The sequence below is a fragment of the Callospermophilus lateralis genome, chromosome 17 (genome assembly GCF_048772815.1).
Source record: "Callospermophilus lateralis isolate mCalLat2 chromosome 17, mCalLat2.hap1, whole genome shotgun sequence".
NCBI classification, from domain to species: Eukaryota; Metazoa; Chordata; class Mammalia; order Rodentia; family Sciuridae; genus Callospermophilus; species Callospermophilus lateralis.
In genome coordinates, this window is record NC_135321.1 from 69,908,777 (window position 1) to 69,934,088 (window position 25,312).

The following is a 25,312-nucleotide window of genomic DNA, read 5'->3' on the forward strand; positions in this document are numbered from 1 at the left end:
CAGGCACCCAACCAGTCCCATCGGAAGCTAGCCTCTGGTTAGCCTGCTGCAGCTCCCCCGTGCCAGCAGCCTGCAGTCGGAGAGAAGCCTTTCCTTTCCCCACTGTAACCCCTTTCCCGCTGCCCCGCCTGCCTTTGAGTCTTTGCCCAGTCGCTCTCGCTATAGCCAGGTCTGAATACATAGCTCTGCTTGTTCTCTTTGGGTGGTCTCTGTTTATTTCCACACCACCAACGGCCATCTACCTCCCGCTCATCCAGCATGGAAATGTTTACATCCGCAGACCTGCTAATGGGAACATTCAAGGTTATTTTTACCATTAATTTAATGGGCTTCAACCGCAGGTGGGAAATTATAATTGACATTGATTATTTCTGCATAGTATATATCCCACAAGTAAATAAAGTAATTCCATCAGGCAACTGCAGCCAGGGGAAAGAAAACAAGGTAAGAATCTAGAAGACCGGGTCCTAGTCTCCACTCTGCGCCCTCTGCGTGCTCTTATTTTTCCTGGTCCGTGAGATCTGGAAATTGCAGAACCCAAGGGCTGAGGTCCCCGTCACTCTTGCCATCTGCAATTGCATCCAACACGCATCTTTCACTCCGGCCTTCCCTGTGCTCCTCTCAGAGCTCCAAAAGGTGTCTCCGTTTTTTCAGAGATTGTCATCCTGCAGTAACTTTCATTCAAAAATTTTTCCAGATGTTTCAGAATCATATAGAGAAATGGATGGGCGGCAACTTGTTTTCCATCAGCTCCAAAAATGGACAAAGAACCCACTCGGACAATCACAGCAACCCACGATGTGGCCGCTCTGGGGAGCAGAAGGCTTTGGTTTGTGTCCTGAGGATCTTACACACAAAATTGGAGGAATCTGAAACTTGCACTTGCAAATCCTGAACCCGGGACTGAACAAGAACTGAGGCTGGTGCAGAGAGGAGGGAGAGAAATCCCGGACGGCCCCCGGGTGGGATGGTGGGATTGGAGCTGGATCTGGGGACGGGTTCCATGTGGACAGGTGGAGAAGGAGCAGAGCACAGAGGTGGCCCGAGGAAGGACAAATGGAGCGAATCAGGGGACAATACATTGCATTCAGAACATCTCAAGGGGCCAGGGCAGCCTGAGTGCTTTGAGGCAAGACAGAGAGACACAGGACACAGGGCACAGGGCTTCAGAGGGGACACAGCAGCAAACAATAAGACATCTCAGCTTTTCAGTTCCTGCTCGGCACCTTTCCCATTTGGCATTAATTATTTTACTATTATTCTATTACTTAAAGGTGCAGTACGGCAGGCCCTTCCTAGGAAGTGGGAGAATACGGTGAACAAGAGAAAGTCGCTCACACACTTGCCTCTTGCTCATGTGACTATCTCTGGTAATGTTTGTCTTTTTAATTGTGGTAAATATGCACAAAAGGTACCATTCCAGCCATTTTTAAGTAAGAGAGTCAGTGTCATTAAGCACAGCACATGGTTGTTCAAGCTATGTCACCAAGGCTTTTCATTATCCCAAACTGAAAGTGTGTCCATTGAACACAGACTCCCCACTCCTCTTTCCCCTCAATCCCTGGCAGCCACTGTTTGGCTTCCTGACTCTGTGGATTTGACTGTTCTCTGCACCTGCCATAAGTGGAGTCTCTGTCCCTCCGTGTCCAGCCTGTTTCTCTGAGCATCACGTCTTCAAGGTCCATCCATGTTGACACAGTGTTAGAATCCCGTTCCTTTTTCAGGTTGTATAATATTTCACCACACAGACACACTACACACGTTTATCCATCCATCAGTTGAGGAACTTTTGGAATACTCTACTGTAAATGCAAATGTACAAAAACATATTGGAGGCCCTGCTTTCAATTTCAGGGAGTACATAGCTAGAAGTAGAATTTCTGGGTCATGTACTAATGCTATGTTTAGTGTTTTGAGGAAACACCACAGTGATTCCCACCCTACAGCACCGTGTTCCAACTCCTCAGCTACACACAGAGGGTCCAGTTTCCTCACATCATCACCAACACCTGTCATTTTCTGTTTTTGTTTTTATTTATTTATTTATTTTTCTTAATAGCCATTCTGAAGAGGTCCTGGAGAATATGAAGCAGTATCACATTGTGGGTTTTAATTTGTGTTTCCCTCATAATTAGTCGCTGAGCATCTTCTCTTGTGTTTGTTGGTCATTTTTAGAGATTGTCTTTGAAGAAATGAAAAAATTCAAGTATTTTGTCCATTTTTTTGAGAACCAGGGGTTGAACCCAGGGGCACTGACCACTGAGCCACACCCCCAGCCTATTTTATTTTTCACTTAGAGACAGGGTCTTGCTAAGTTGCTCAAGGCCACACTAAGTTGTCGAGGCTGGCTTTGAACTCACGATCCTCCTGCCTCAGCCTCCTGAACTGCTGGGATTCCAGGCATGTGCCACCGCACCCAGCTTCTTCTGCCCATTTTTAACTGAGTTGTCTAATATTGTTCTTGAGTTGTAAGAATCTTGAGTGTGAATGTTAACCCCTTACCAAACAACTGATTTCTCCCATTCTGTGGTTGCCTTTCCACTCTATTGATGGTATATACATTTTATTATTATTATTATTTTAATGAATTCCAACTTATCTATTTTTTGTTGTTAATCCAAGAAATCTCTGCCACATCCGATGCCAGCAAGCATTTCCCATTTTCTTCTAGAGAGCTTACAGTCTTAGCTTCCATGTTTACCTCTTTGGTCCATTTTGAGCTGGTCTTCACACGTGGCGTAAGGCAGCAATCCAGCCCCGTTTTTTTCACATGTGGCTATTTGGTTTCCCCGGTGTTGCCTCTCCCTATTGAATGGCCGTGGTACCTCCGTGTGGGTTCACTTCTCAGTGCTCTGTTCCACACAACGGATGATTTTTCAAGTGCTTTACAACCAACGTAATTTTTGTTGAGAAAACTAATTTGGGAGGCTGAGGCAGGAGGATCACAGGTTCAAAGCCAGCCTCAGCAACAGCGAGCGCTAAGCAACTCAGTGAGACCCTGTCTCTAAATAAAATATAAAAGGGGACTGGGGGTGTGGTTCAGTGGTTGAGTGCCCCTGAGTTCAATCCCCAGTACTCCCCGCACCCCCGAAACCTAATCCATTACAAAACAGACAGAAGTCACGTTTCTCATAACTACAATGAACCCCCAGTGTGAGTGGCATGGTTTAGATAAGTGTCCTCCAAAAAATCATGTGTGAAAGGCTTGGCCCCCTGTCGGGAGCTCTACTGGGAGGTGGTGGTAGACCTTTGAGAAAAGGGGCCTTGTTAGAGGAAGTTAGGCCAGTGGGCGGCGCCCTCAAAGAGGACTGTGGGCTCCCATCTTTTCTCTCTCTCTCTTTGACTTCCCTGCCATGAGATAAATGGGCCTCCTCCACCACAGTCCCTCCATGATGTGCTGCCTTGCCACAGGCCCAAGGGAAGGGCTAATCAGTCCTAGACTGAAATCTCCAGGCCTGTGTGCTAAAATGAACCTTTTTTTCTTTTTAAGATGATTATCTCGGGTATTTGTTATAGTAACAGAAAACTAACGCAGTGAGAGATTCATTTCCCTAAGTTACTTATTTTTCTCTTGAGTAACTTTTGTTTTTACTTTTTATTTTAACATAATTAGAGCTTCACAGAAGGCTGTAGAAGTACGGAAATCTTGTGTGCCTCCACCCAGTTTTCCCCAGTGACAAGATCTCAGCAATCCATAGCATATTATCAAAATCAAGCAGAGGTGGGTATGTGGCTAAGTGGTAGAGCACTTGCCCAACACGCAGGAGGCCCTGGGTTTGGTCCCCAGCCCTCACTTATATCACCACCACAGCCAGGACGCAGAAGAGCTCTGGCACCACAGGATGCTCATATGGCTTCCTGCAGCCACACCAGTGTCCCCCGTGTCCCCTCCCTGAGCCCAGCAACCACTGACCTGCTCACCATCTGGATGATTTTGCCATTTCCAAAATGTGACATGAGCAGAATCACGCAGCACACTGTCCTCACCCGGCCTGACTCCCTGAAGGTCTGTCCCAGTCCTTGTACCAGCCGCCATTTCTTCTCCTGGTTCTGGGGATCGAAGCCAGGGCCCTGGGCCTGCTCAGCACGTGCCCTACCCCCGAGCCACATCTCCCAGGCCTCAACGGTGGTGTCGAGGAGGGTTCCACGGGAGATAGGGGACTCAGACAGCCTTCCCTGAGTGACACCTGGGTTGTCACCGTTCTCACTCAGCACAAGCAAAACGGACATGAGCAGTCCTGACGTGTCTTTGTGTGGACATACGTCTAATTCTCTGGGACAAACTCCCTGGAGCGCAGCTGCTAGACCCTGTGGCACGCTCAGGTGGACAAGACGCCACGGAACACTTTTCCAGAATGGAGACACGTCACTCCTCGAGTCACAACGGGGCTGTCCCCCTGTAACCCTCATGACTGAAACCGCTGTCGGTTGAAAACCCGCTTATTACCCTCAGCGACCAAACACCCTGGCTTAACCCTGGAGAGTGTCGGGGGCCTCCCTGTGGCCTCGTGGCGGGCTGAGAGCCAGGGCTGCTGCTGCCCAGCACAGGGAGAGAGTGTGCGCCCCAGATCGTGAACCAGAGGAAGAGCAGACTTCAGATTTTGAAGTGCGGTTTCTATGGAACATTCTCACTATTTTTTTGGGGGGGGAACGTGGTTTTTGTTACTGGGGGTTGAACTCAGGAGCACTCCACCGCTGAGCCACACCCCCAGCCCTAGTTTATATTTTTATTATATTTTTTAGAGAGACAGGGTCTCACTGAGTTGCTTATCACCTCCCTAAGTTGCTGAGGCTGCCTAGGAACCGGCGATCCTCCTGCCTCAGCCTCCTGAGGCCCTGGGATGACAAGCGTGAATCACGGTGCTTGGCCACACTTCTGGCTTTTGCACCGTTGTAAAGTCACAAGGTTGTGAGTGTAGGTCCCCTCCCGAGTGCCAGACCATCTGCACCGTCTTACACACCCACCCCCACCCCCGAGACACAGGAGAGAGCGGCTTCTCCGCATCGTCACCTGCATTTGATGTGGTTGCTCTTTGTTTTAGCTGCCCTCCAGTGACTAGTGACATCTCGTGGTGACTTCTCAGGGACGGTCCCTGTCAGTTCTGCTACCTGACACTTCTCCTCAGTGCCACATGAAGTGAAGCTCTTCTCACGCGTCCCTCCCTTCCCTCTTTGTCATTTCTCGTGGCACTAGAGGCGTGGAGAAGAGGGTCTCCTCTTGCTCTGGACCATCTTGTTCTAAGAGGCCTGGGCCCTGAAGCCAGCAGAGGGGGAGGGGGAGGGGAGAAGAGGGAGCAGCGGGCGGAGGGCCGGGGCCGGGGGCTCCTTGGGCTTCCCTCCGTTGTTTTCCAGCTCACCTTGCTTTGCCCTCGGCTGCTCAGTGGGGGGAGCGTCGACGCCCGGCTGTGGCTGAAGCCTCCTGCCCACTGAGAACAGGTGGCCACCCTCCTGTCCCTGGGTCCTGTCGGCACCCCCTCCGCGCTCCTCCAAGGTGACCTACACATTTCAAAACAATCTCAACTTAGAAGGGGCCTTGGGCGAGGCCCCCAGGAAACCCTGATAATGAGCCCACTGTGTGCCCGGCTCCCTGAGGTCCTCTGGGCCATCGATCTCCCCCCAGTGCCCGGAAGCCAGGACTCAGTGGTCAGCTCACCCCCAGCTCCCTAAACCTGACCAAGCCGAGAATCGGGTGCGGTGCCGGCTGAGAACTTCTGTTGTGAGCCCGGACGCGCTGACCTGAACGCCTGGACTAAGGACCTGGGTGTCTTAAAAGGAGGCCCCCCACACATGCTGGGTACTAACTGGTGTCCCCCAGAATCACATGTGAAGTCTGAGCCCCAGTGGTGGGCTCCTTGGGAGGTCATTAGGGCTAGATGAGCTCATGAGGAGGGAGCTGGCCCCTGTGAGGGGATTAGTGCCCTTCTACATAAAGACGCACGGGCACACGGTAAGAAGGTGACCATCTGCCAGCCAAGGAGAGACCTCAGGAGGAACCAACCCTGCTGACATCTTGATCTTGGGCTCCCAGCCTCCCAAACCGGCACAATGAGAAATCAGCCATCCGTCAGCCAGGAAGAGGGTCCCTTCCAGGAACCAAGGTAGCCAGCATCTGGAGGTTGGCCCTCCCGGCCTGTGGAAAATAAATTCCTGCTGTTTAATAGGACGTGTTCGAGAGCATTTTGTTACAGCATCTCAAGTTGACTAATACAATAGGTCCTCAGTCTCCTTCCAATTGAAAAGGCCCAACCCAGCCCTCTCAGTACAGGGAGGGAAGCCAGGATGAAGATGACATCCAGCCAGGCACAGTGGCCCACGCCTGTCACCCCAGGGGCTCCTGAGGCTGAGGCAGGAGGATCACAAGTTCAAAGCCAGCCTCAGCAACTTAGGGAGGCCCTCAGCAACTCAGCAAGACCCTGTCTCAAAAAGTAAAATGGGGCTGGGGGTCTGGCTCAGGGGTTAAGCACCCCTGGGTTTAATCCCTGGTACAAAAAAAAAACAACTTATATCCTGTGTCCCCAAGTGTAGTTAAAGGCCCAGACAGGATTAAATCTGGGTTCTATGACCTTTAGGCCCTCCCCACTCCAGTGACTCAAAGCTGACAAGTTGGCTCACCTGCACAGCTCTGGTCCCATGTGGCGGCTGCCAAGAAGACTGCGACCGGAGGATTCTGAGGACAAGTCCAGGCCCCGTGACTGGCAGGGGGTCCTGAGGGGTAGGAAGCACCACAGTTTCTGGGCTTAGACTCCAGCCGCTCCAGGTGAGTGACGTGACAGGAGTAAGCTCGTGTGAACAGTGAACTCGAGGCGCGGCCCCTGGACAGGCAGCCTGGCATCACCTACAGCAGATGTGCACCAGGTCCCTCCCCTGGTGTGGGTCCTGCGTCCCTGGCTTGCTCTGTGTGGAGGTCAAAGGGCGCGTGCTGTGCCCAGCCCTCCCTCTGGGCAGTGTTTGTCCCTCTCACAGTCCCTTTCTCCTCTGGATGCGTGTGGAGCAAACAGAACAGCTCAGGGGTGTCGTCTTGGGACCCTCATCCCCCAAAGCCCAGGGGAAGCGCACCAGGTTGTGTGTCTTCAGTTCAGGATGTTGGCGCTTGCCAGCCCCGGGGCCGCCCTCTGACCCCGTGGTCAGCGTTATTGTCCAGCCACGGCTTGCTTCTAGGACAGGCCCTTCATCTCCTTTTAAATGGCATGTTTGGACGCCTGGGGGTGGATCAGCGACCGAGCATCGAGTGCTTACATTAGCCTCGTTCAAACATGGCTCCCAGCCCAGGCCAGTTTATTTATTTTTACATGATGCATTTCATTCCATTGGGAATTGGCCGCCGCCCTCTCCCCCCTTCCAGCTGCCACCCTTTACCACCCACCCCGGCCACCCTTCTTCCCAGGCCTGCCTCTCCTGTGCCATGGAAACTCTGTGGACCAGGCCCTGCAGCAGCCTCCAAGCCAGAGGCTCTGCCTGCCCTGGTGTGGCTTGCTGCCTGTTCAGCCGCCACCCACGGCCTCAGCCCGGGGTGAGGACCACCTACCGACAGCCCCGTGGTGGGCCTGCACTTTCCAGAGCTTTCTCCTTAGGTGTCCATGTAAGCGTGAGGGTGGGGGTCTGGGCCCCTGCAAAGGAAGGAAGGGCTCCAACAAGAAGCAAGACCACCTAGACCACCTACCCATTTTATTTTTTTTTTCCAGAAGCCACCCAACCCAGACACTAGGACGGCTACAGGTTCCTGCTCACCTTCGCCCTGGGAAGGAGAAAGCCGTCCCCTGGCAGCGATAGAATCAATATGCCACTGCAGGTCCCTTGAGCCCAGCTGCCCGCTCCCGCCCCTGCCCCCATTTGCAGAAGCAGCCTGTTCTGCATATGGATGGAAACTGTGTCCTGGCAAAACACAAAAAGTAAATATTTAAAGGGAGAAAAAGCACACACACAAGGAAACAAAATGCCTGGCGCTTATGTTTCCCTGGTCTGTGGCCAGGCGCCCCCACCCCTCGGCCCTCCCGGCTCCTGCTCAGCGGGCCATATGGTTGGACAGCCCTGGGTCAAGCCCTCCAGGGTCCCGAAGAACATGGACCCACTGGGTCTGGCCTTTCTCGCCCGCATTTGTTGTTCATCTGTGAGTTTCTCGCGTCCTGGGCCGACTGCCGTCCGTGTTCCCAGGGTCTAGGTTTCCGATGGGCCTGAAGCCCCGTGCCACCCGGGGCCTGAGGTGGACCGTATCCAGGAGGAAGGGAGGATGCCAGGAGCCGGTGGCCTGTTGGAGAATGGCCCCGGGACATGGGATGCAACTGAGCTCACTTTCTGATGTTCTGATGATGAGTATTTCCTCCCCAAACTCGGGGCAAATAAAAATATATGAAGGGGATTCTGTGTGATGGCCATACTGTCCTTGACCTCCCGGATGTAGCTCATCCAGCATCTGTGAAGGTGGATCCTGGCCAGGAAGGGGCGAAGAGTGCACCACAGTTAGGGACAGGAGAGAGGGGGAGCCACGGGCCAGCTGAAATGACCCTACCACCCGCAGGCAGACAGACCCCTCAATTTTCATGTTGAGGAATGTCATAACACACCATCGGAAAAACTGAAGTTCAAATAATACTGCGTGCGCAAGGTCTGATTATTCTGGGGGTGGAGCACAGCACGGATGTGACCATCCCAGGGCGCACCGTTCCTACAAAGCTGGGAGAAGCAGAGGAGAGTGGGATCTGTGGGTTTCTAAGCCTCTCATCTTTGACTTTTGACCAACAGGCCCCGTTTTAGGCCTGGTGACATTTCTGGAGACAGACCCAGAGGGAGAAAATTCCCTTCCCATTTCTCACTCAGTTGTCCTCGATTCTCCCAGGGACTCTGTTTAAAACGATCTGGGCCCTGTGACATATTTATTTGGTTGTGGGAGATTACTTAGCAGGATTCGTAGGCGCCTTTAGGCTGCGGGTATGTGCAGCAGCGAAGGGCCCAACAGATGTGTGTTCCTCTTTGAAGGGAGAGGAAGACATAGTACAAAATCTCTGCATTCGTAGCTTCTAGCCTGGGTTCCCAGAGAGGCAGTCTCCGTTCTGACCTGGAGGTATGTGAACGACACTGTTCGTGATCACAAATTCTGTCTTCAAGTTGCATGATTATTAAAGCCAAAGGCTTCAGGGATCTTAAAAAGTCATTGTGCCTATACTACCACCCAATCCCGCCCCTTGACAATTAATTTTCAGCTTAGATTTTATAGGACCTTTGACTGAATGAGACGTCTTAGGGGGCCACAGTGTTTGTAGTTATTGATTTATGTGTCTGCTGTTCCTAAGACCAGAAATGACTTTCCCCGCAAGGTGATATCACTGAAGAAGCGCCCACCCAGGGTCTACCCACTAAGCCTTGGTGTATCCTAAGAGAGACACAAACTCTGACTGGATATCCATCAGGAGCCCACATCACAGACAGAGCTGACCATGAATAAAGCAACGTTCCATAAAACAAGTAAGTCACAGAACGGCCCCGAGACATGAGTCAAGCAAAACTCTGGAAGCAGCCCAGGTCTGAGGTGTTGACCCACTTTGATCATAGCTAGAAAGTAGCCACCCCCCTGATGTCACAAAGGGTCACGGAATCTTAACGTGATGCGTGTAAAACGGAAATAGAGTGTCAGGTTCTTTGCAGAAATACTGACGTCATTTTAAGGCTACACGTTTTTCTCAGAGTACATCCTTTGACTACACCTCGTGGGTTTTGACAGGGTATATTTCTCTTTCCTAAATTTTTAGCTAATTATTTCAAACTTGCCTTTTTTAAAATCTCACTGAGCTGAGCACCTCAAGATTATTTTTTCCAAGGTTGATGCCAATTCAGAACCCCGGTGAGGTACCCGTTTCCCCACACCTCCAGGGGCCCTAAATATCATCATCTTTATTTTTTGCCAATCTGATGAGTAAATCATCAGGTCTCTTTATTATCGCTCATGAAATAATATTATTTCCTTATTATTGTGAGACCTGATGATTTACTCATCAGATTGGCAAGTTGACATTCTCCCAACTATGAGTGATGTTGAACATATATTCAAATATTTGACATTCCTTTTCGTTTCAACTTCAGTGAATTGTTCTCTGTCTTTTTTTTTTGTTGTTGTTGTTAATAATTGTTAAGAGCTTCTCAATAGGAGAGGTATTAATCTTCTTTCAAATATTTTCCTTAGTGCATCTTCTCTGAATATTTTTGCATTTTCTTTTGCCATGCAACTTTATCTAATTTTTTTTTCACCTAGATTTTTCAAACTTTCCCCTTAAGGTTTTTGGACTTCCTGTCTTATTTTAAAAAGATTCCCCTCAAAAAAAAAAAAAAAAAATCTACTCAGGATACAAAATTCTTGAGTAGGATTTCTTTAAATAATTTACTAGTTTTGGAAGTTTCATATGTTTATGACATTATCTTTTTCTATGGTGAGGCTAACTGTGACCTGCAAACCAACACCAGTATTTTTAAAGAAAGTTTGTCACATATTTCCTATGACTGCTCCTGTGGCACAATGTGAGTGTAGAATTGTAGCCACAGAAACTCTCTGGTTTGTGCAGCCTAGCATATTTAGTATTATCCCACTTTTTATTTAAAAACATTCCATCAATCCTTGCTACATAAAATCTCTAAAGTCTCTTTATTCTTCAGATCCTACTTTATTTCTTTCAATAATGCTTTATAAATTTTTTCATCTTTAAAAGGTTGATAATGATGGGTCCTGCCTTATTGTGAAGGGAAATTAAGATAATTCACATAAAATGCTGAGCCAGCCTTTTTCATGCCTGGCTCATAAAAATCTCTCAAAAAATAACAGCCGTTGTTTACGCCGGGTCAGGAGGGCCAGCAGACAGGGAGCCCGGCTCCTGCCCTCTGAACGTCTTTGTTGGTGAGGATCCTGCTTGTTGTTATCAGTGGGCTTATCAATATCACTTTTCCTGATAGTGAAGTTAGTACAAACTCATTCTGGATACTCTGGAAGTGAAATAAGAAAAATGAAATTTAAACGAGAGTCTCCCCTGCTCCCTCTCCCCAGAGAAACCAGGGCCGCTGTGGGGTCGTGTACCTGGTGTGGTCTGGTTTGTAGGCACGTAGGGTATGCCTCAGGAGTGGGTTCCATGCGGTGTAGACAGGACATGCTGCCATTTTCCCCCGGGATGCCCAGCTGATAACGCAAAATAAAAAGGTACCAGTTGAGTTTCAATCTGAGATGATATGATCGTGCTGTTTTGCTGCCTCCTGTGATTTAACGAATGTAACACAGGTCAATCTCCACATCTTTAAATAACCTTTAGAATGGTTTCTTACTCAGGTATGGGGGTGCCCACTTGTGATCCCATGACTTGGGAAACTGAGGCAGGAGGATCAGTAGTTCAAAGCCAGCCTGGGCAACTTCACCAACTGTCTCAAAATAAAAAGTGAAAAATAAAAGGGCATGATGTAAGTCGGTGGTAGAGCACTCCTGGATTCAATCCGCAGTGCCACAAAAAAGTTATTTGAATGAACATATACAATATATTATATGCATAACATTATGTACACAGAAGTGTGTGCATACCTCCAAAACCAGAATCGTTTCTCCTGAATTGTAGGAATATTCAGACATTTTGACTCAAAATCCAATCTTGGATTTTTGCCAAAATTTGCTATTCAGCTTTGGCTTCAGACTGTGGAAGGCGTAAGAGCTGTAGTCGGACTTCAGCATCAGTTCTGGTCTCTCCACACTTAGAGGTGATCAATAACTGTAATGTCCCATAGAGTCACATCCTATCTAATCCACACACCGTAGCAGCAGAGGAGCACGTTAAGACCCACCATGTAAACTGGTTATTAATGGCTGATGGTCCCACTTCAGATCGGTAAGCATTCTGAATACCACACAGAGTGAACCTCCTACTGTGTCTTAGATCTTAAATTCTATCAGCCAGTTAATGCCTAAATGAATTACTACCACTTCAAGAGCAAAGTGCAGGCATAAATTATACGGCTCGTGAAAACTATTCATTTCACATGAAAAACAATTTCTAGCAACTTTCCAACCATTAAGTAAGAAACAAATGATTAATACAAATATTAAGAGAATCTAGCTAAGTAAATTTAGAATGAACATTGTTTCCTTTTGAAGCCAATAACCATGTACCAATAATTTAGAAAAAAAATAATTAAAAAAGAAAGTTATAAAATAATTTGCAATAAATTATAAAGAATAGAATCATAAAAATTTAATCATATAGAATAAAATATCAATCAAATCACATCACAACTGTAACATTTAGAGGAATATTTGGAAAGGAAAGGAAGCATGAACTTCAATAACTATATTAGCCATATAGTTCATAATAAATGTCTAACAGTATTTTTGGTCCACATGGGTCTTTTTAATTCCTTAAAAAGACAATTCCTGGAGGACTTTGGGTCTACAGAAACTAAAAGTTTGTGCAAAAAAGCTTCTCAGAATGTTGTTCTGCTGAAAACTGATTTCACACTTGCAGACGGGAGACATTTGTGGTGCACTCCAGTGACAGGTGCACACTCTGCCTTCTAAATGAGTGTGACGGAGAAGCTCTCTGCCTGCTACTCTGCTCTGCACAGAGCTCGATGGTGTTATTAAATGTGCAACTTGTGCACACTTCCAGTCAGTTCAACAGCGTGGTCAGAGATCAGTGCAGCCAAGTTCTCTTCATCTTTATTTCATTGCCAACAGGCTGTGGTTCTTCCCAGAAGGACGACTCGAGGGGAAGAAATATTTGCAAAATGAAAAGTCCATCAAGACAAGTATTGAAGCTGGCTGCAGTGGCCCACACCTGTCAGCCCAGCAGCTCGGGAGGCTGAGGCAGGAGGATCGTGAGTTCAAAGCCAGCCTCAGCCACTTAGCAAGGTCCTAAGCAACTCAGTGAGACTCTTGTCTCTAAATAACATACCAAAAAGGGGTGGGGATATGGCTGAGTGGTTAAGTGCCCCTGAGTTCAATTCCAGGTATCAAAAAAAAAAAAAAGAAGAAACAAGTGTCAAGCAACTGTCTCCAACACTGGACAGCACGGCGGAGGATGCAGTGACTAGGAATCGCCAGCCTCCAGTGTGCTGGCACTCCTCAGCTGTGTGTGGAGACAGCGCAGCGGCACAGAAGGGCTGCCTGGGATCCCCGGAGGGCGAGTCTGTTTCACCCTTCTTTTTCATCTGAAGATAAACTACAAGGTGTAGAAGAGATTGGGGGCTGCCTTGTTGTGTGATTTTACAAAATGTTCCAACAGATTGGAACGGCAGCTGTTACGAGTTCAAAGGCCACTTGAAGAAAAAGGAAGCCTTAAAATCTTACCATCCAGGAGGTGATGTCAGCTCTGCACCGTGTGTTAACCACCAAAGATCCCTTGCACAGCAAGTAGCTCGCTGGCTGGAAATGTGCAGAGCGAGAGCCCGCTTGATGGGCTTTGGAAGGTAAAGGCTTCTTTGGTCAACCTGCTGCATGACCCTCCTGTTTGCCCACTGCTGAAAAGATACTGGAAACGGCCTGCCTCCAAGGAGAGCTGAGGTGCAGTGGAAATTCAGAGATGAAAGGTTAATTGGAAAGCCATTCCAGTGGTTCACTGCTCCATTTTTTTAGATCTAATGTTTAAAGACAGATTTTACCTCAAGCACAGGCCAAAATACTGGAAATAAAAATGGACCAAATGTATTAGTCAGGTTTTCATCACTATAACAAAATCGCTTGGATATTAACTTATAAAGAGTAAAGGTTGTTTATTTTGTCTCACAGTTTGGAAGGTTCCAGTCCCAACTGATATGTCTCATGGCTTTGAGCCTGTGGAGAGGCAGTGTTTCATGGCAGGAGCACATAGCGGAGCAAAATCGCTTGCTTTCTCAATCAGGAAGGACTTGGGGTTCCTTGGAGGGCACACCCCTAGTGAGCTAAAGACCTTCCATGAGACCCCACCTCCCAACGTTCCCATCCCCTCCCAATAGCACCTCCAGGCTTTAGGGAACATTTATTTCCAAAGATATTGCACCAACCAAGGCAGAGTCCGGGATCTGCTCCTGAAATCCGCAGCACCCTGCCAATGCCCGGTGCTGAGACTTCACCATTACAACACTAACATCGAACCTTGAAAAACTAACCAGCAAAATTCTTAAATGAAAAGCAAGGCCTTGATTACAATTTTAAATAAAATTTCAGGTGTATCCACATAATACAGCTGTATTCCTATCTACAGCCAGGCCAGAAAAAAAAAATGACCTGTAGTTTGATTTGTTATATTAATTTCTTTAATAGAAAGGAAAGGATTATTCACCAGCCAACAGCTCACATTCTGTTTCCAGAAAAGTCACTTTTAATCAGACGATGCCGAGGTCTTTCCTTAATACTCCTCAAGCACAGGCCAAAATACTGGAATAAAGATGGACCAAAGGTATTAGTCAGGTTTTCATCACTATAACAAAATAGCTGAGACAATTGACTTAAAATGAGTGAAGGTTTATTTTGTCTCACAGTTTGGAAGACCATTTGTTTCTATAAGAATCGCACTGACTATCACACTGTGGTTCAAGAAAATGACAAGGGTTCATTCAAAAGCGAGTTACATAGTATCAGTACCCAGTAGCTCTCTTCACCTTCTAACCTGTATTTGAATAATATATGTTATAAAATAATACGTATTTATGTATTATCACATGTACTTATTTGTTTCTTTTTCTGTCCCCATTGTTCTAGCCCCTATTTTCCCAAACGTTCCCACCCATTGTTAATGCAGGCTGTGAAGTTTCATTTCCTGGAGAACCTTAAAAGAAACAGCAGGGCCCTATCCAGCTTACTGATAAGAGTGCAACCAAAGATTTCTGACCCCGATTTTGCGTCCTCATCCTGTGATTTTATGGCCTCTGGCCAGTGGGTTCCGCTCAAGCAGGCCACCCACGATACTGAGACCCTAGTTCAAAGGCTGACCTCCCTTACAAATGATAAGCCTGGTTCAGAAATGTGGAACACCCATCATAGGCGGATCCCCTCTGTCCCCGTCACGGGAGAAAATCTGCACTTGAACATAGAACGAGGCACCGGGTCTGCCCAGGACTGTCCTAAACCACCAGCAGTGCAGCTACAGTCCCCCCAGGATCCCGGGGGCCAGCCACCCGTGGGACCCACCTGCAACATTCAGTCTGCATTCAGCTTATCCATTCTGCCCCCGCCTTTCTTAGCCCCCCCCCAAAAAAACATGGTGAGAGCTGTCTCTGTTTGCTGTTGTTGTTTTGAGCAAACCCTTAAAGGAAAACAAGATTTTCATCTTAAAAAAAAAAAAAAGAATAAAAAAAGTCCCAGTGAGCGCCTCTTACTGATTTTTAGAAAAATCACTTCAGGGCTCAGCTTTGACTTTTGAACTTTGCTCCTTTTCTGATCTGGCGATATTCGGTACCTTACCCTCTTGTGCCTGGACAGCTACAGTTCTGCAGCAAACTCAGCTGCCAATCAACCACCCGACGGTGAAGGGAAAGGTCCACTACGGGGTGTCCTGTTGCTGAGCCACGAGGGGCCGAAGGTTAGGTACGTGAAGTGCATTTTTGGCTTATGTTTTCAGCTCACAGTGAACTTATCTGGACATAACCCCATTGTACGTGGGGCAAGGTCTGTGCACGCCATACCCACTGGTCACTGTGAAGTCATTTGGTTCTCCTAAAATGACCAAAGTATGACATTACTGACAGCCCAGCTGACCAGCACCCCATGGAACTTTTGGCCCTGGAACATCAGGTGTTGAAGTTTCCAGAGTCCCTCGGCCTCCCTGAATACCAACAGCACTGGGTGCAGGTCAGGGGCAGAGGTGGGGGGCACCTGCTGGAGCTGGGCTGGCCCTGGGGGTCCCACTTCCTTTGTGTCTTCTAACCAAGGCAGATGCCCAGAGCTGAGGGCAGCCCAGCTCCGTCCTGAATTAGCACAAGAAGCCCATTGCTCTAAAACAGTGGCCAGCCTGCATGTCCCGGGCGTGGGGGGTGGGCCTTTCTCTTTTCATGTGCAGAGTTCAGTGCTGGATTTGATGTTTCCCAAGAACTAGGTGGGAGTTTAAGTAACCCTGTTTTCTAGCTCTCCTCCCCTTTGCACAGATGTTTAAGATACAGTCCCACCAATAAAGAATGGCCACCCCTGGCTTTCCTACTGGCCAAGATTCGTCCTGTAGGTCCAGGTGTGTCCAGCCCTGAGCAACAGCCCAGGTTGTCATTTCCTCCCAGACCCCCTCTGTCCAGAGCTACGGCTCTTTTCTAAGGCCAGCTGGTGAGGGCAAGAGGCGTGGTGGACCGTGAACCAGGGCCAGGACAGGGCTACCGCCTTGCCCTGGAGCCGGGGCTCATGAGGGACGGCCCTGATTCCTACCATGTTCAACCTCAGGACTTCCCACAGAGCCCCTCAAAATAAAAATGCTGCTGCTTCTCCAAAATAAATAAGTAAATAAAGCCAAGGGCAGAGAGCGGGGAGTCTGTGTGTGTGTGTGTGTGTGTGTGTGTGTGTGTTTCTCAAATGGCTTTTATGAAAGCCCAGGAATTTCTTCTGCCTCAGGCAACACCATGACACCTGAGGCTTCTTTACCTCCAGGAGGCCGGGCCGTGGGTGGGCCCAGTTCCCAGGCTGGATAACCTGCAGAGGCTCCATCAGAATGGGAAAGGGTGTCCCCAGTCACAGGCTCAGTCCCCGAGCACAGAGAAGTGAGCGCCACCCTGGAATTTTGGTGGGGTTCCTCGGGAGGTGCTCAAAGGGCATGAAGTAGACAGGGAAGCCAACAAAGGGGGAGACACAGCTTCTCTATCAGATCCCCTGGCTACCAGCCAGGGTGCCGCACTGGTGCGTTGCAAAGAAAGCACTCGACTCACCCTTCGCTACACCCACAGCCCGTGGGGCTCCAAGTCCATGTCACCCTGGAAAGACTTCCTAAGGTCAAGTCAGAGGAGAAATAGATGTCTCGAAGGTGAGACGCCTCGTCACTCCCCAGGGCCCTGGAGGTGGCTTAACCACAACTCCACAGAGGATCCCACCTCCGCCCTCTGGAGCATCTGCCCCAAGGGCCTTGGCCACAGTCGCAGCGGGATCCTGTGTGCGCTGGTGTGGTCTCCCGGGGGAGAGGCCAGCTCAGACGGCAAAGACGCTCTGGGGCTGTACTGAACCACTCCCCTTCATCTCAGAGGCACGCACGGGTCCTGGGACAGGTTCCCTGCTCCTCCCCCGAGCCCACTGCTTCTTCTAGCTTTAAAGCGTAAGCCGTATTGAAACCCAGCTCCTGGCCCCAGGTGACACGAGGTTGGGGCACCCTGACGTCACTAGAAGCGGCAGTTCTTTTCTTCCCTTGGGAGCTACACCTTATTTTTACAGCCTGTTGAAGACTCTAAGGGCTAAATATGCTGACGTACTCTTTTAGGGGAAAAAAAAAAAAAACAGTTATTGCACCAACCTGTCACATCTCTCCCTGACCTTGACCTTCTTTGTTAGCACTGGCCCGTGAAGTCCTTCTCTCCAAGCCACCCCAAAGGCTCCAGATAAAGGGTTCTGATCTGCCCTGTGGTATAGAACTCTCCCAGGAAAACACAACTGGCCTCATGGCCGCACAGTCAGGACCACAGCGCACAGTCAGGACCACAGCGCACAGTCAGGACCACAGCGCAGGTGACGCGTGAACACCTGGATGTGAGAATCTTCATCTGGGGCCCTGGAGGAGGGGCAAGGTCACTAGGGGTCACTCAGTCTGAGCCTCCAGGCAGAGACGGGTGCTTGCTGAGAAGTCCAGGGCACCCCGGCCACAGGATGGAGCAGGGGGAAGACAGCAGCAGGAGGACTTGTAAGGAGGCACGTCCACCCACAAGGACCTCTGACCGCTAGTCCTTACTGGAGAGAGATGGAAATGGAGGAAGGGAGGGGGACAGGGAGGAAAAGGAAGGAAAGAGAGAGGAAAGAGGGAGGGAGGGAGGGAGGGAAAGGGAGAAATGCTTGAGGGTAGGATCGCTGGGGCCAGCCGGCGGGAACAGGGCCACAGCGCTCAGGACAGGCAGAGAGGTCCAGGCCAGCGGGGGGAGGCCTCATGTCTGGGAGACATTCTGAGAGGGACTGGAAGGTCAGCGCAGGGTCACTGGAAGCCGTGCGCTCGTTCCCGAGAGCCCGCCGTGAGCAGGGCCTGCTCGAGGCGCAGGGTACGCAGCAATGAGCAGAGCCCCCGTGGTCCTTCCTGGGCTGACCTCGTGGTGTGGACGCTGAGACAGAAACGAAGAAGGAGATGAAATATCCTGTCTGAGACAGGGTGGTGAGGACTCTGGGGAACGAAGAGGGAGGCTGTCTCAGTCTGCCACCACTGTGACCAAAAGACCTGACGAGAACAACTAGAGGAGGAAAAGTGGATTGTGGCTCAGGGTTTCAGGGGGTCATCCATGGCCAGCCAGTGCCATAGCTCACCATGGACAGGCAGGAGGAGGAAAGCGGTCAGCACTGGCAGCCAGGAGGAAGAGAGAGGCTCCACTCACCAGGAGTCACCCCAAAGTCACACCCACCTCCTCCGACTGCCCCCCACCCGCCTACAGTCACCACCCGGTGAGCCCATATCATGGGTCGGCCCACTGATCAGGTCCAACTCTTCAGTCTCATCTTTCACCTCTGAAATGTCGGCGCTGTCTCACGTGAGCCTTGGGGGCAGCTCATATCCTTAGCAGGAGCCACGGAGGAGCGACGGGGAGGGGCTCTGCTGAGCCAGGGTGACCTGGGGGCTCCCCGATGAGGTGGCACTTGGGTGGGAGAGAGCTCCCCGCCCGGAGGACAGGGGCAGGAGGAAGACCACGGAAACCCCGTGAGGAGGCTCATGCTTGTGCCACGGAGAACTCAAGGGGCTGACGCGTGGCTCCTTTGGGAGGGTGAAGTTCAAGTTCAAGTTCAAGGCTGGGCAACTTGGAGCTCAGGGGGAGTCTCTGGTCGTCCACGCACCGGGGTCTTTGGTCTCCCTCAGTCTTCAAGTCACAGCCTGAAGGTGTTTGGGAGAAAGCACCTAAAACCACGTCTCAGCTGGGGTTGTCCTAGCAAAGTGCCGTAGATCTGGTGACTTATGGATCTGGTGACTTACAGATCTGGTGACTTATAGTCAGTCCTGGAGGCTAGAAGTCCGAGATCAGGTGCGGCATGGTCGGATTCTGGTGAGGGCCCTTCCCAGTGGCCGACGGCCAACTCCTCGTAGCCTCGCATGGCGGAAAAGCCGCGTAGCTCTCGGGCCTCCTCTTCTAGGGGCTCCACCCTCATGACCTAATGGCCTTCCAAAGGACCCTCCAGATACCAGCACATGGGGTTAGGGTTTCAACAGTTGAACTGGGGGAAAACAAGCATTTGGTCCATCCCAGAGGCCCAGCCCCTCGCCAGCCCCCATGCAGCCCGCTCTGATCTCCACCAGAAGCAGAAATCTGCCTTCCCGCAACCCTGCATCTGTCTCTAGTTTTGTTCCCTGAAGCTTCAAGAATAAGTGGAGTCCCCTCTCCTGCATGAAGGCCCTTCAAATATCTGAAGAGGCCACGCATCCTCCACAGGCAGAGCGGCTGCCACGGGAGGACACGCTGGCCCCTGGTGCACACCCAGCACCACCCTCCCCAGCCCCAAGCCCAACCTCAGGACGCGCGGCTCTCACCCTTCTAGATGGGCAGGCGGAAGAGTCAACGAGACCCTTTAGATAAGGTGCCCAGGCCAGTGGCTGGCACACAGAAGCGCACAAGAGATGGAGTTTCCTTCTCCCTGTATTAGTATGTTTTCTGGTACTACAACAAAATACCTGAAGCTTGGTACCTTATAAAGAAAAGAGATTTATTTAGCTTCCGGTTTGGGAGGCCGAAAGAACAAGATTAGGAAGCCCCATCCTTTGAGCCTTGGGTCAGAACCCCATGGCTACATCACAACGTGGTAGAGAAACAGAAAGGGGAAAAATGATCACATGCAGAAGGGGCCAAGCCCATGGGGTGGCCTTGCTTTATAACTCTTGAGAGAACTCACTCATTCTCTGAAACTGTCACTAATCCCTTCTGAGGGTGGCACCCCAATGACCTAACCACCTCCCATCAGGCCCCACCTCTTGAAAGTCCCACCCCTTCCCAGACGTCACCACACCTCAGATCCAGCCTCCAGCGGGTGAACCTTGGGGGACACACCAAAGCACCTCCAAACCACAGCACCTCCTGCATTCAGTCACTGCCGCTCGCCGACAGGTTCTGATCCGTGTATGGCCCAGAGCTGTGCGTCTGTAGGTTTCCCTTGAGCACAGCTCAGGAGGTAGCCCACAGTTCCCTGAAGTCACCTCAGCTACACCCTCCCTTCCCACAACCCAGAACCAGAACTCATTTCCAGGGGGAACTTTTCCTTGAAAGCTACAACTTCCTAACGGCCACTCTGAGCCAGCTGTCCTTCACTCCCACCTGTCGAAGCTGGCTTAATAATCCGCAGAGGTTCCCCCCGCCCCCGTCAGGTGGTTAACCTCAACAGCAATGACGACGTGCTAGGCAACGTTTATTGAGCACTTAGTACGTGCTGGGTGTTGTTTGATGTGCATGGAGTAGGCTCTCTTGTTACGGTTCGCCACGTCTCCCTAAGGAAGGGGCTACTCTCAGCACTATTCTGCAGTTGAGGAAACGGAGGCTTTGAATCTGACAGCTGGCAGGGGAGCTGGATGCACTTGCAGGCAGTGTGACTTCAGAGCGCCTAACCTCAAAAACCTACAGACCCCTCCGCAATAAGATCCCCCATGGGATATAAGTGTCCTGGTGGGTGGGGGCTTTCCAACTTTCTCACCCACTGGCCCTCCTCTGCAAGTGAAATCTGGCCCAGAAGCTCACAGTCCACTTTGAACAGGTAACACGGAGGTTCTGCTCCTCTGGAAGATTCCACAGCCCCTAGGGCTGCTGTGGACCCCAGTTGGAAGACCCTTGGACAGGGCCGCATTTGGTCTCCCTCACCAACGAACAGGCCAGCTCCAGAGTTTCTCTGCGACTTGCTTTCCAAACTCTGGGTTTTCATCTTGCTTCCAAGATACACTTCAAATTCCACCAGGCTTCCAACTCCTGTCCAGATCCCCTCTGTCCAGGCTTTCCCTCACACGTAGTCTGTAAGCAGGCCTGGCTCCCTGCCATCCCCAAGCCGGTGTGAGTCTGTGGCCCGCTCAGACCCCTGCCTTCTCCTGACAGCCTTGGGAACCAAGTCTAGCCACTCTTCCTTAAAGTGGCCTCTGCTCCTGGCCGACTTGTCTTGGGACCATGCTTTCACACTCACTCCTGCCCTGCTGGGTCACAGAGTGGTCAGCGCACAGACTCCATGGCCGACACCCAGACCAAAGCACCCAGGACCGCACCGAGATGCAAGGGGCTTGCTCTTGCAGGAGTGGGTCTGAGCACACGGGCGCATGTGGGGGCCCCAAGTTGTGGGGCCCAGGCGCTTCTACTTTTACCGCTTTGCTGTGCTTATGGGGGACATGGCTCAGCCCCACTGTGCCCAAATGGCACCAGTCAGAAGGAGGAGAGCAGAGGAGAGCATGACCCTTCCGTTAAAGAGCACCCCTGGGTGTCAGAGGGACAATGGGATCTCGTCCACACTCAACCATTTCAAGGAGAAAAGGAGGAACGTGTCTCTTGAACACTCCTGTCCCCCACACTGTCCCCTGAAAGCCTGCCCATGACCCCAGCATCTTTCTGTACACTTCAGTGCACCCAGTAAGTATTTAGGAACCGACACACAGCTGGGGATCGGTGGACAGAGACACACTGGGGCGGGAAGGCAGCCCTCCCACTGGAGACAGGATAGGGCTCTCGAGGAGAAGGGAGCCAGGCAAGGAGACCACGCCGTCCTGCCATCCTCCAAGGAGACAGCGGGCCTGAGGACGACCCGTCACTGCTCCCATGGCTTCGGCCACAACAGCTCTTCCTTGTTGCCCCTCCCCCTCCCCTCTCTGAAGCTCTTCCTGTGCCAACCCTGTTAGTAAAGGCTCAGAAACCACCTCCCCATGTGTCGGAGTAGAGTTGGCTGACTCCTTTATGAACCCTACACCCACCAATCACCTCTAGGGACAGATCAAGACCCTAAACACACACAGGTACACACACACACACACACACACACACACACACACACACAGCTCCATCTTATTCAAATACCAAATCTGGGAAACTATTTCTACTCCTACTCCTTTCCTAGGACGGCTAACACAAACTTAATCAAACATTCGGACGTCTGCTATTTAAAATGTGATAGAATCATGACCAAACTACCTTTTCAGGGGCTGACCCATGGCAGTAGCATCTCAGGTAATAAACCGAACGTTTTTCCAAATGATGGAAACTTTGGCAGCTTTTGACCCGGGTGTTATGACTGTGTTTAGGATTGTGACCTTTTGTTTCCCAAGGGAATTTTCAAAGAGATTTTATTTTCAAATACTTATTAAAGAGACGATGTCTCTTACATCCTTTTCTGACAGGTTTATCTGTTGATTGCTCATCTCTGTACGTATCGAATATCACCAGCACGACCATCATTTTAAGAAGCGTTAAGTCAGGTAGCTGTCTTTAAGGAAGAGCAACCTCACGCGCCCTATTTGCCAGCTGCAAAATAGTCTATCCCTTCCGATTTCCCCGCCTTGAAGGAGGACTAGGAAATAAGAACAAGAACAACCATGGTAAAAGCCGCTCCCCTGGTCCTGCTCCTCCCAGGCACAGCACCACCTGCTCCTGCAGATCCTTCCAGGGCATCAACGATTCTGTAGGTAGGAAACCGGCTCAGAGAATCCAGGGAAGTTCAAAACCATACAGAACGGTTCAAACGGAGCCCGTGGGCTTGCAAACACATCTGCCTTTTCAAATACAAAGAAATCGAGCTCTTTTTCCCAGTGGGGAGCGTGTTCCCGCCCCCAAGTCCCTGGACAGGGTGGGACCAGGCAGGGTAAGAGTGTTCCTAGGAAGTGCATGTTGGTGTCCCCAAAATTCATTTGTTAGATCCTAACCCCAATGATGGTGTCAGGAGGGGATAGGCCGTGGGGTTAGTGCCCTCGTCAAGAGACCCAGAGAACCCCTCAGCCCTTCTGTCCAGCAGGGAGGTGATGAAGCAGGAACAGGCCCTGCCCAGGTGCCACATCTGTGGGCACCTGGGTGGGGACTTCCAGCCTCCAGAGCTGTGAGGAATAAAACTCCGAGGTCTATGAGCCTCCCAGCTGGACAGATGCTGACCCAGGTCAGCTGTGTAAGGAGGATCCCCCTGTCCTCCCACCGCCCATGTGGGTGACCATCTCTCCTCAGTGACCATCCTCCGGTCTGCTTCCCTCTCCCCCAGACACCACCCCATGCTGGAATCCAGCCAGTGGTGCGGCCTGCGGGAAGGGCGGTCCACTTTCCCTGGCCGTCGTCGCTGCCCCATGCTCCCCACGAGGGGGCTGGCAGAGCTAGCCTGTCATTTGAATGGGACGCTCTGGCCAAGGGAGGTTGGGGAGCCTCAGTGGGCCCAGCCCCCGCGCGCAGCAGGAGGTTCTCCAGCAGCCGCAGGAGTGTCCACCTGCACTCCCTGCAGAAAACAGGTCAGGGCCCCTTCTGAGGACCTGGCTTGGAGGGACGACTCAGACTCACACTTGCAAGGGACCAAGGGAACACTCGAGGGCTCAGCTCTCCGTGGTGCTGCATCTGCCCAGTCGGACATGGCCGCACACCCCGCCTGGACATCACGGCTTGTGCCCAGGCCTCTCCTTAGTGGAGGGGAGTGACATTAGACAGCCTCAAGATGCCGGCCTCCGAGAGAACCTTGTCTTTAATGTTCTAGAAGTTTCCTTGGCTCTAGCCAAGGGTGTTCCCGGGGCACCGCTGACCTCGCAGGCCAGATGATTCCTTCTTGTGAGGGCCGTCCTCTCTGTTGTAACATCCCTGGCTCCTGCCCACGAGACCCCCGTTTGTGACCACCAAAGCCATCTCCAGACCTTGCCCGATGTTGCCTGGGAAGCAAAATCTTCCTGTTGGAAAATTACACACCCCAATGGCCTAAGGACCTCCCATGAGACCCCACCTCTTAAGGGTCTCCCCCAGTAGCACCAAGCCCCCAACACACGGGCCTTTGGGGGCCACTGAAGACCTAAACCACAGCCCTGAGGAGACTCGAGGATACACCTCCGGGCACTCTGAAGACTCCAGAGTGGACTGGCCCCCCCATGTCTCCCAGGCCTCTCTTCCCCACAGTGTGGTTCCAGAGCTCCCCTCAGCCCATCCAGGTGCTGCAGGACAAGCTCTGTCGGTCACGTTTAATCCTCCTCACTAGTGACCCTGAAGTGGTCAGGGGAATAGAGGATGGGACTCGGGAAGAGACGGAAGGTCCACATCAGGTATTCTCTCTCACGGCTTCTGAACCCGTGGCATATCTTTGTTCAGGGATCGCCGCCTCCTCCCAGTGGTCTCTGTCCCCAACCTCTGGCCTCTCTTGTGCCACGTGAAGGCCACCCCCTCCCTTGCCCTCGATCCCCACCCCCAGGACAGTCAGAGACACCTCTGCCCCCGCGACGAACAGCACTTATCCTCACTCAACAGAGCACAGAACATTCTAGTCTGACGTGCGAACCAGCTGCATCTGGCCACCTCGTTGGCAAGCTGCCCACAAGGAGTAGGTGTCTGATGTGCAGCTTCCCAACAGGGACTGTCCCAAAGACACGGTGGACCCCAGGAAGCGGTTGTTTGAAAACCACCCACCCCCCTTCCATCTTAGCACTCCCGGGCTACCGAGATCCACGCCGAGCACAGATGCCAAGAAATGTCTAGTCCTCGCGGGGGACGCTCATGGCAGGAGCAGCCAGGACCCAACACCACTTCAGCAGCCGCCCCTCTGTGCCACCTCCATCCAGAAAGCCAAGCTGGAGACACGTTTTCAAACCCCGGGGGTCACACAAGTCCTGGCACAGCTTCTGTGGGCCATGGGACCAAGGCCCAAGGTACTAGCAGAAGGAAGGCTGACCTTGGAATTTGGTATCCGGAAGCCCAATGTCAAAGGTTAAAGAAATTGAGGCACGTGGCGCCATCTCCACTGGCTTAGCTAGCGCCAGACTCCATGCTCGGATCCTGGAAGGGGAGGATCCACGCTGACGGGTAGAAGAGCCCTGCTTTCCTGTCCACCTGTGGGAACAAGGCTGCGGCCAGGAGGTACCTGGAGGGACCCCCTAGACCAGGGTTCTTCAACCCCCCACTGACATTGGGGCCCGGTCCTTCTCGATCGTCCTGCGCACTGAGGAGAGTTTAGCAGCCTCCTTGGCTTCCACCCACCAGGTGCCAGTAGCACCTTCCTCTCAAGGTGTGGCCACCAAAAATGGGGACATAGCCAGCC